This window comes from Rutidosis leptorrhynchoides, chromosome 4, assembly GCF_046630445.1.
Source record: "Rutidosis leptorrhynchoides isolate AG116_Rl617_1_P2 chromosome 4, CSIRO_AGI_Rlap_v1, whole genome shotgun sequence".
NCBI classification, from domain to species: Eukaryota; Viridiplantae; Streptophyta; class Magnoliopsida; order Asterales; family Asteraceae; genus Rutidosis; species Rutidosis leptorrhynchoides.
Window position 1 is genome coordinate 237,507,631 of NC_092336.1, and position 12,926 is coordinate 237,520,556.

The window sequence follows — 12,926 nt, forward strand, 5'->3', positions numbered from 1 at the left end:
ATTATAATAGATTCCATATGAACGTCACTAAATAGGACAACCATAATCATTATTAATTATTAGGATAATTAATTTGAAGATAGGTTCGACAGACTCCAATGAGTTGTAACTCAATTAGACAATACCCCCCATCTATTAATAGTCAATAGTCCAATTTCCACAAGTGTCGGTCTTTTGCCCAAACCTTAATTATGGTACAAAATCCAATAACCCCGTCTTAATATTTAGTCAAACATCACGATTACTTCGGCTTAAATAAGCATAATAATGATTTAGCTACTAGACATTAATTTAAAAAGGAAGAACATAGCTTACAGTGGTGATTAATCGCGTAGCGTTACACGGACAGAGTTTCTACTTTAAAACCCGTAAAACATTTCTTACAATAACCCAATTATTATTAATCTTAAATTAAACTTAATATTATAAATATAAATATAAATTACATAAGAAAGAAATAAGATTGGAAAAAGGTGTATCTAAATCATCGATTTAGATGGCCTTTTATAGGCAAATGATAAATTGAAATTTTCACTTATGACCCCTGAACTATGCTCAATTAACAACTTTTTATTATTTAATATTATTCTTATTATGAATTATTTAAATATTATATTATATTCTTGTGCATAGTTGACTTGTACTTTTTACACCGTTGCGTCGAGCGTTGAGAGTTGGCTCGGGTACCGGTTCCGGATTTTCGAACGTCCTTTCGTATAATTTAATATCTTGTACTTTGCGTTTTGTAACTTGTACTCTTGTCATTTTAGACGTTTCTCATCAATAAATTGAACCACTTTAATTGTATCTTGTACTTTTTAGCTTTTCGGACCTTTGTGTCTTCAATTCGTCGAATCTGCCTTTTGTCTTCGCACTTATTTAATATAAACAAATATTACTTGAAAATAGAACAATTGCAACTAAAATCTTGTCTTTCTTGAGGGATAATGCTATGAAATATATGTTCCTTTTTAGCCTTATCAATAATTTAGATCCATTAAGGAAATACTTGATGTCGTGCGAGGTGTACGTGAAATACTATATATTTTTTTATACGAAAAGCGATACAAATTACACAAGTTTTAATTATTTACAAAATGGATATACCTAAACCTTGCTACAACACTATAGGCAGTGTACCTAATCGTAGAGTAGTATAGTTTTTAGTAAGTCCGGTTCGTTCCACAGGGAGCGGGCTTATTGCACACTATATTTTTAAACAACTATATTTGTACAAAATATATATAATTATATATAATAATATATAAAAGGGGGTTTACCGTTTAATGACCGGTTTGTCGATTTATATTTTAAGCGAAGCGTATAGTAAATGACGATATTTAAATAACAATGTAAAATAAATAACAATAATTAAAATGACAATAAATAAAAGTACGAGGAAAAATGAAATAAAATATATTATGCTTATTTAAACTGCCGTAACCATGATGGTTGACGTGTTGATTTTAGTTTTATGCCCATGGGTTAATTGTCCTTTGTCCTGGATTATTTAATATGTCCGTCTGGTTTTTGTCCATTACAGTCCATCAGTCATAAATATAAAGTGCGAGTGTCCTCGTCAAATTATTATTATACCCGAAGTTAAATATTCCAACTAATTGGGGATTCGAATTGTAACAAGGTTTTAATACTTTGTTTAATGAATACACCAGGTTATCGACTGTGTGTAAACCAAGGTTTTAATACTTTGTTAACAATTACACCAATTACCCTTGAATGTAATCCACCCCTGTTTTAATGAGTCCATTGACTATTAATCCATCCCCGTGTCCGGTCAAATGAACAATAATTCGTACATATAAATACCCCGCCCATCGTGTCCGATCGAGTGTATATGGTAATTTATAGGGACGCCCAATTGTAAATCTTTATATTAACATTAACAAACTATCATTTAGTTAAACAAATATAAAGCCCATTAATAGCTCATAGTCTAATTTCCACAAGTGTCGTTCTTTTGTCCAAACCCCAATTATGGTACAAAGTCCAATTACCCAATTTTAGTAATTAGCCCAACATCATGATTACTTTGGCTCAAATAAGCATAATAATAACTTAGTTACGAGACATTAATTTAAAAAGGAGAACATAACTTACATTGAGTATTTATCGCGTAGTGTTACACGGACAGAATTTCGACTTCAAAAACCCGTAAAATAACCTTTACATAACCCGAACTAATCTAATATAACACTAATCTATACTATATATATATATATATATATATATATATATATATATATATATATATATATTATATATTTATTTATTTATTATCTTATGGAGTATTATTATTATTATTATTATTATTATTTTACATGCAGAACTCGAGAGCTTTTATAGCCAGAACTGAAATTCACTGCTCCGCGAGTTGCGGCCATTTTGGCCTTCCAGCTCCGCAAGTCGCGGAGGTTCCAAAACCAGCCCACAAGTTCAAGATCCAAGGCTGCCGACGGTTTTTATTTAAATATATATAATATATAAATAATTTTTATAATTATTTATATATTATATTATATTTATATACATAGTAGACTCGTAATTTTTTTTCCGTTGCGTCGAGCGTTGAGAGTTGGTTCATGTACCGGTTCCGGATTTTCGAACGTCCTTGCGTACGCTGAGATATTTTGTACTTTGCGTTTCGTAACTTGTACTCTTGTCATTTTTAGACGTTCCTTATCAATAAATTGAACCTTTTTAATTGTATCTTGTACTTTTGAGCTTTTTGGACCTTTGCGTCTTCAATTCGTTGTTTTCGCCTTTTGTCTTCGCACTTATTTAATATAAATGAATATTACATGAAAATGGAACAATTGCAACTGAAATCTTTACATATCGGAGGGATATTGATACTAAATATATGTTCATTTGGAGCACTATCAAATATCCCTACACTTGAACGTTGCTTGTCCTCAAGCAATACAGTCTTGAAATAAAACACACTAGAATCACTTCTTTATTCTTCACACTTTGTACATCAATGATTTTGATACGGCGGTATAAACAATGATAGTAGCATTTGTGGTTTACAGTCCCACATGACTATGAAAATTTAGATCCGTTAGGAAATTTGATCTTTATGAAAACATTTGATCTTTTGAAAATTCATGCTAGATTTTACCCTAGACAGGTTTTCCGGAATAACCCTTCACCGGTGTTTGCAAAATATTTTTGTGGGTTGGTGGGTTTCAGATTTGAAAATTTTAGCTCAAAACTTATGGTTTTGTGTCACCCACTTGCTAACGTTGTATTAGGAAAGCAACACGTCCAGTTTACTTGTCCCGTATATTACCTTTCGGTAAACTATCGTCCGGTTGTAAAGGAAAGCGATGAACAAGCAACTGTTAAGGCAATGTCCCGTGACATGCTTTTGATTATGGTCTTTAATGTGTCGGATGCAATACTATCCTTTGTAGGAGCAATAGTAAAGATCACCTTATAGTTTTTCGGTCTTGGCACAAGGTCCTGTCTTCGACCAATATGCAACCACCGTTCTTACGGTTGACACCCGATTTGGTTCAGGTGACCTAATGAATTCCAGGTGAATTCCTAGGATTTTACGTTCAATGAACGCATTGAAAATGGGTTTTCAGAAAACAAATCGGTTTTATTTTTGATCAAAATATTTTCTCGTTCAAGCTCGAGTTTAGATATCATCGAATTCCATGAGTTGTAATTCTCAATCTTTAAAGTCAATCTCAAGGATTGAGTAATATCAGGCTTAAAAGCTGATTTTTAATCTTTGAGGAGATTATCCTTTCTGGGGGTCTGATTCATTAGTCTTATCAAGCTAATTTGCACGGCGCCCTCCCCATTTTACGAGATAAATCCTTCTCATGGTTGGGATAAATCTGACCACTTGGCGACCCTGTTTGATGCTGAGGTCCGTGGATTTCCTGCTGATTTTAGTGATGACTTTTCTAGATTTTTCGTCAACCTACAGCTGGTCTGGACGACAACTTCTTGACCTAAATCAAGAAGCGCGTGTCTTTTTCAGAAGACTTTACTTCCTTTTAATGATGGAATTGATTCATCGTGTAGATCCATCTTTCTTTCAAGTATGTTACAGTAAATAGGGTAAAACAGTTAATTTAGTCCAAACAAAAGCACCTGCAATAAACTTTACAGAAACATGTGATAGATAGTTTTTAATTGAATAACTTGGTACATTCTCCCCACACTTAGTTTCTTTCTTTGCCTTTTTATTCTCCTTTATTCCATTTTAAATGAATTCAAGCATTTTGGGTTGTTTCTCAATTTATGTCCTTTTCGAGGTATCGATAATTTCGGTATTAACACCTAGTTTTCATCGTTCATAAATATGTATAAACATGATTTTGACTTCATTTAGTTGAAAATTTTTCAAATTTTCACAAAATTTGGCAAATAAACCAAGTGTAAACCCGAGAGAATTTATAACCCTTCCCCACACTTGAGATCATGCAATGCCCTCATTAGCATGAAATCAGACTATAATTATAAATTCATGAGGGTGATTAGTGTAGAAAAGTGATAAAAAAATACCCATTTTGTAATTACAAAGCTCGTCGAATGATAGATGGCGCGCCTCATCGTTCATTCCTTCTTGTTTTATCACACATGTTTTTTTCTTCAAAAACGGTTGCTTTTCTGAACTGTTTGCTAATATATGAAAATGCGTCTTTTACCCTAATCGTGCATTTTTATTAACGAGTTATGCAATAACCCGAACCCCTAATTTAACGTTAAGTGGGGTTAAACTTCCCCACTCTTAGCTGACGACATGTGAAGTCGGTAGAATAAGTTCCACGAATTAGAGTAGTGAGCCAGTTATTTACATCTCGGGTGGTGTATAATATATCAATGGGTTTAAAGTTTAGACTCGCCCGATTGTCACTACTTAATTCTTTTTTAAGTGTAGCTTTTAGTAAATGGATATGTCTCTTTTCTGGTTCTTGGTCAAATGGATCGATATACATTGACATACATATTTCTATAGGGTGGATAATTCCTAACATTTCCTTCCGTTCATTCTCGGGATCAAAGGTTTCACCTCTATTACCCAATTGGGTGAAATTCAAGGTGTCATTATCTATTAAAGCTCGTAGTTCATCTTCGCTAGATGACTCGTCTATTGAGAATATTGGGTTGGAAGGTTGTGGAATGGTGAATTTCGGGATTGGAGTAGATTCTTCTTCATTAACGGTACTTATTGGTCTCACCATTTTGGTCTCGGGGGTAAAATTTTCAACGTTATCGTTTTCCCAAGAGTGCCAATTTGTCACCCTTACTTCTTCTTTATCCATTGATGGATCGATGATTTTGTCTGTAGAGGCTAATGTGTCGATATGTTGTGAATTTGGTAAGACTGAATAAAAAGTATCATCGGGGTAGTTGGTGATTTCGGAGCTCTCGAATTCATCAAAATTCGATGATATGGGATTTTTTTGAACATGTCTCCTCAGATCAACAGGTGTGTAATTTGATAGAGTTTCAGCTTGCCGGTTTACAAACTCTCTCATTTGTTCATTTTGAGCATCGAGTTCTTCGAGTTTGATTTTTATAATGTTTAAAGAATTTTCGGACACGTAATTTTCCTCGTCTTCTGGTTGTTGACTTTGGATATATTCTTGGGAATAATCCCAATTTGAATTGTGTTCTTCGTAATCGTTCCATTCAGGTTCCGTGGATGCGTAATTTTCCATAGGAACGTAATAGTAACATTCCCATGTTGAGTGATAATCTCCACAGATTTCACAACCAGTTATTGTTTCGTCGTTCGCGATCCAAGATTGACCGAATGAATTGTTATCAACACTCGTTTGAGGGTATTGATTTAATTGATTTTGGAGTTCAAAAAGAGTTTCCAAGGCCCTGTTTTCAAAATTTTCCATTTTATTGCGATGGACAAATTTTTAGCTACAATGTGGTGCGTTCACTAATTATCCTATTAGTTATAAAAATAGAAAAACTTATATAAGTTGTCCAATTAATAGACTTTTCTGCTTTTGCCCACGTTTCGAATAGCCAAAAGATGTAGCAGGGAGCCAGGCACCTTTAAATCGGAAAAGCCACAACTCAGCCACTAACAAATCCAACTATTACTACGAAGCAGAAAAATGTCAACGTCCATTAATTTAACCGCTTAAATAATTTTTCTTTCCGTTTGAGATATTAGATAAGAAATAGAGAAAATTCTAAGTCCTAAAAACTAGAGCGTCGAGAAATAAGAAAGAAATAGATTGCATGTCGAAAAACGTCGAAAAATAAAAAGGTAGAAAAATAGGCGTCGAAAAATAAAAATAAGAAAGTAGCACAAAAAGCGGCGTCGCAAAATTCTAAAGCACTTAAATCTTAGTCTAAGGAATAAGCACTTAAGGGATTTTACGGCAAGACCTAAAAATCTAGAATTAAAAATAAACTACGGCAAATACTAAACTTAAAACTAATTACGAGCGAAAAATATACAAATTACGCTAAAACAAATAAAAAAATACGACAATATATAAAAAGATATAAAAAGTGATAAAATTACTTATTGTTATAAAAATATTATTATTATTTTTTTTTATATTATTTATTTTATAAAACTATTAAATTATATATTTATAAAAACTAGATTAAAATTTAAAAATAACAAAGTAAATAAATAAACTAAACTAAATAATTAATTAAGATAACCTAATTAGGGTTTAAATAAAAATAATAATAATTATTACACTGTAATTAATGTGTAATTTGTATCGCTTTAATAACTATTTTTTTTTTTTTAAATATAAGTGGTAAGTATTCCCGCCTGTCACGCGGGTGACCCGGGTTCGATCCCCGGCAGCGGCGCCAAAAATACTTGATGTTATGCGAGGTGTATATAAAATAGTTATTAATTTTAGCAGGAAATACTATTAAATACGATACAATTTTACACAAGATATTTATTTATTTATAGAATGGATATACTTAAACCTTGCTACAACACTTATAGGCAGTGTACCTAATCGTACAGTAGTGTAGTTTTTAGTAAGTCCAGTTCGTTCCACAGGGAAATCTTTAAACAAAGCTCAACGCTATATTAGTTTACTTTTATTAAAAATACAAATATATATATAAGTAATATTATTATTATAAAGGGGGGTTTTTACCGTTTAATGACCGGTTTGTCGATTTTAAGACTTTAGTCGCAGTTAAAACCTAATGTAAAATGTAAAATAAATACAAGACTTAAATTAAAGCGTAAAGTAAATAACGATAATGAAATTGCGAATAATAAAAGTGCGATAAAATAAACTTGCGATAATTAAAAAGTACGATAATTAAAAGTGCAATTAAATAACAATAAATAAAAGTGCGATAATTAGAAGTGCAATTAAATATAAAATAAAGGAAATTAAATATGAAATAAAAGAATTATGCTTATTTAAACTTCCGTAATCATGATGTTTGACGTGTTGATTTTAGTTTTATGCCCATGGGTTAATTGTCCTTTGTCCTGGATTATTTAATATGTCCGTCTGGTTTTTGTCCATAACAGTCCATCAGTCATAAATATAAAGTGCGAGTGTCCTCGTCAAATTATTATTATACCCGAAGTTAAATATTCCAACTAATTGGGGATTCGAATTGTAACAAGGTTTTAATACTTTGTTTAATGAATACACCAGGTTATCGACTGCGTGTAAACCAAGGTTTTACTACTTTGTTAACAATTACACCAATTACCCTTGAATGTAATTTCACCCCTGTTTTAATTATTCTAGTGGCTATTAATCCATTCCCGTGTCCGGTTAAATGAACGATTATTCGTACATATAAATACCCCGTCCATCGTGTCCGATCGAGTGTATATGGTAATTTATAGGGACGCCCAATTGTAAATCTTTATATTAACATTAACAAACTATCATTTAGTTAAACAAATATAAAGCCCATTAATAGCCCATAGTCTAATTTCCACAAGTGTCGTTCTTTTATCCAAACCCCAATTATGGTACAAAGCCCAATTACCCAATTTTAGTAATTAGCCCAACATCATGATTACTTCGTTTTAAATAAGCATAATAATAACTTAGCTACGAGACATTAATATAAAAAGGTTGAACATAACTTACAATGATTAAAAATAGCGTAGCGTTACACGGACAGAATTTCGACTTACACCCTTACAACATTCGCTAACATACCCTTATTATTAGAATTATAATTAAAATTAAAATATAAATTATATATATATAAATTTTACGTATGATAAGAGAAGAAAAAGATTGATGAATTTTGATCAGAATTCGGTTTGCTTTATAGCCAGAGTCGAAATTTGGGGCTCCGCGACTCGCGGTGATTTTGGCCTTCAAACTCCGCGAGTCGCGGAGGTTACTTTTACAGCTCAGTCCTTGGAGTTTTTCTCTGCCGACGGTTTTTTATTTATAAATATAATATATATATAATTAATATAATTAATTATATATTATATTATATTTATATACATAGTTAACTTGTAATTTTTAGTCCGTTGCGTCGAGCGTTAAGAGTTGACTCTGGTCCCGGTTCCGGATTTTCGAACGTCCTCGCGTACAATTTAATATCTTGTACTTTGCGTTTTGAATCTTGTACTTTTGTAATTTCGAGACGTTTCTTATCAATAATTGGAACCTTTTTGATTGTCTTTTGTACTTTTGAGCTTTTTGGTCGTTTGCGTCTAAAATTCGTCGAATCTGTCTTTTGTCTTCACCTTTTATTATACAAACGAATATCACTTGTAAATAGAACAATTGCAACTAAAAGCTTGTCTTTCTTGAGGAATAATGCTATGAAATATATGTTCGTTTTTAGCATTATCACCTCTATATGAGACGTTTTTCAAAGACTACATTCATTTTAAAACAAACCATAACCTTTATTTCATCAATAAAGGTTTAAAAAGCTTTACGTAGATTATCAAATAATGATAATCTAAAATATCCTGTTTACACACGACCATTACATAATGGTTTACAATACAAATATGTTACAACAAAATAAGTTTCTTGAATGCAATTTTTACACAATATTATACAAGCATGGACTCCAAATCTCGTCCTTATTTAAGTATGCGACAGCGGAAGCTCTTAATAATCACCTGAGAATAAACATGCTTAAAACGTCAACAAAAATGTTGGTGAGTTATAGGTTTAACCTATATATATCAATTCATAATAATAGACCACAAGATTTCATATTTCAATACACATCCCATACATAGAGATAAAAATCATTCATATGGTGAACACCTGGTAACCGACATTAACAAGATGCATATATAAGAATATCCCCATCATTCCGGGACACCCTTCGGATATGATATAAATTTCGAAGTACTAAAGCATCCGGTACTTTGGATGGGGTTTGTTAGGCCCAATAGATCTATCTTTAGGATTCGCGTCAATTAGGGTGTCTGTTCCCTAATTCTTAGATTACCAGACTTAATAAAAAGGGGCATATTCGATTTCGATAATTCAACCATAGAATGTAGTTTCACGTACTTGTGTCTATTTTGTAAATCATTTATAAAACCTGCATGTATTCTCATCCCAAAAATATTAGATTTTAAAAGTGGGACTATAACTCACTTTCACATATTTTTACTTCGTCGGGAAGTAAGACTTGGCTACTGGTTGATTCACGAACCTATAACAATATATACATATATATCAAAGTATGTTCAAAATATATTTACAACACTTTTAATATATTTTGATGTTTTAAGTTTATTAAGTCAGCTGTCCTCGTTAGTAACCTACAACTAGTTGTCCACAGTTAGATGTACAGAAATAAATCGATAAATATTATCTTAAATCAATCCACGACCCAGTGTATACATATCTCAGTATTGATCACAACTCAAACTATATATATTTTGGAATCAACCTCAACCCTGTATAGCTAACTCCAACATTCACATATAGAGTGTCTATGGTTGTTCCGAAATATATATAGATGTGTCGACATGATAGGTCGAAACATTGTATACGTGTCTATGGTATCTCAAGATTACATAATATACAATACAAGTTGATTAAGTTATGGTTGGAATAGATTTGTTACCAATTTTCACGTAGCTAAAATGAGAAAAATTATCCAATCTTGTTTTACCCATAACTTCTTCATTTTAAATCCGTTTTGAGTGAATCAAATTGCTATAGTTTCATATTGAACTCTATTTTATGAATCTAAACAGAAAAGTATAGGTTTATAGTCGGAAAAATAAGTTTCAAGTCGTTTTTGTAAAGGTAGTCATTTCAGTCGAAAGAACGACGTCTAGATGACCATTTTAGAAAACATACTTCCACTTTGAGTTTAACCATAATTTTTGGATATAGTTTCATGTTCATAATAAAAATAATTTTCTCAGAATAACAACTTTTAAATCAAAGTTTATCATAGTTTTTAATTAACTAACCCAAAACAGCCCGCGGTGTTACTACGACGGCGTAAATCCGGTTTTACGGTGTTTTTCGTGTTTCCAGGTTTTAAATCATTAAGTTAGCATATCATATAGATATAGAACATGTGTTTAGTTGATTTTAAAAGTCAAGTTAGAAGGATTAACTTTTGTTTGCGAACAAGTTTAGAATTAACTAAACTATGTTCTAGTGATTACAAGTTTAAACCTTCGAATAAGATAGCTTTATATGTATGAATCGAATGATGTTATGAACATCATTACTACCTTAAGTTCCTTGGATGAACCTACTAGAAAATAGAAAAATGGATCTAGCTTCAATGGATACTTGGATGGCTCAAAGTTCTTGAAGCAAAATCATGACACGAAAACAAGTTCAAGTAAGATCATCACTTGAAATAAGATTGTTATAGTTATAGAAATTGAACCAAAGTTTGAATATGATTATTACCTTGTATTAGAATGATAACCTACTGTAAGAAATAAAGATTTCTTGAGGTTGGATGATCACCTTACAAGATTGGAAGTGAGCTAGCAAACTTGAAAGTATTCTTGATTTTATGAAACTAGAACTTTTGGAATTTATGAAGAACACTTAGAACTTGAAGATAGAACTTGAGAGAGATCAATTAGATGAAGAAAATTGAAGAATGAAAGTGTTTGTAGGTGTTTTTGGTCGTTGGTGTATGGATTAGATATAAAGGATATGTAATTTTGTTTTCATGTAAATAAGTCATGAATGATTACTCATATTTTTGTAATTTTATGAGATATTTCATGCTAGTTGCCAAATGATGGTTCCCACATGTGTTAGGTGACTCACATGGGCTGCTAAGAGCTGATCATTGGAGTGTATATACCAATAGTACATACATCTAAAAGCTGTGTATTGTACGAGTACGAATACGGGTGCATACGAGTAGAATTGTTGATGAAACTGAACGAGGATGTAATTGTAAGCATTTTTGTTAAGTAGAAGTATTTTGATAAGTGTATTGAAGTCTTTCAAAAGTGTATAAATACATATTAAAACACTACATGTATATACATTTTAACCGAGTCGTTAAGTCATCGTTAGTCGTTACATGTAAGTGTTGTTTTGAAACCTTTAGGTTAACGATCTTGTTAAATGTTGTTAACCCAATGTTTATAATATGAAATGAGATTTTAAATTATTATATTATCATGATATTATCATGTATGAATATCTCTTAATATGATATATATACATTAAATGTCTTTACAACGATAATCGTTACATATATGTCTCGTTTAAAAATCATTAAGTTAGTAGTCTTGTTTTTACATATGTAGTTCATTGTTAATATACTTAATGATATGTTTACTTATCATAGTATCATGTTAACTATATATATATATCCATATATATGTCATCATATAGTTTTTACAAGTTTTAACGTTCGTGAATCACCGGTCAACTTGGGTGGTCAATTGTCTATATGAAACATATTTCAATTAATCAAGTCTTAACAAGTTTGATTGCTTAACATGTTGGAAACATTTAATCATGTAAATATCAATCTCAATTAATATATATAAACATGGAAAAGTTCGGGTCACTACAAAAGGATCTTTGATGGCTTGGAAGTTCTTGAAGTAGAATCATGACACAAAAACAAGTTCAAGTAAGATTATTACTCGAATTAAGATAGTTACAGTTATAGAAATCGAATCAAAGCTTGAATATGAATATTACCTTGAACAAGAAAGATAACCTACTGTAAATAACAAAGGTTTCTTGATCTTGGATGATTACTTGAAATGGATTTACAAGATTGAGAGTAATCTAGCAAACTTGAAAGGGTTTTCGAAGTGTTCTTGAGTGGTTGTTTTTATGATGATTATAGATAACAACCAAAGCTTGTATTTGATGATTTCTTGCTGGAAAAATAGTAGTTTAGACGTTCATGGAAGAGTGTGTGTGTTTTGAGAGAGAATTGGAACGAAAATTGGAATAAAATGGAGTGAATGATGAGTGGTAAGTGGTGAGTGGGGTTAAAAGGAGTTCTAGTTGGTTGACTAGTTCATGGTAGAAGTTAAACTTGATTAGTCATGCATGACATAATCAAGAGTGAAATCTCATCCTAGTTCCTGTTGGTATATACCCATAGTAAGTACGTCTAGAAGCTGTGTATAATACATGTATGAATACTGTATGACTAGAATTGTTGATGAAAATGAATGGGAATGCAATTGTATGCATTTTTGTTAAGTAGAAGTATTTTGATATGTCTCGAAGTCTTTCAAAAGTGTATTAATACATCATAATACACTATATATATATACATTTTAATTGTGTCAATAAATAATCGTTAGTCGTTACATGCATGCGTTGTTTTGAAACCTTAAGTTAACAATCACGTTAAATGTAATTAATCCCATTGTTAATGTACTTAATGAGATGCTAAATTGTTATGTTATCATGATAACATAGTGTATTAATATATCTTAATATGATATATAAATATTAAGA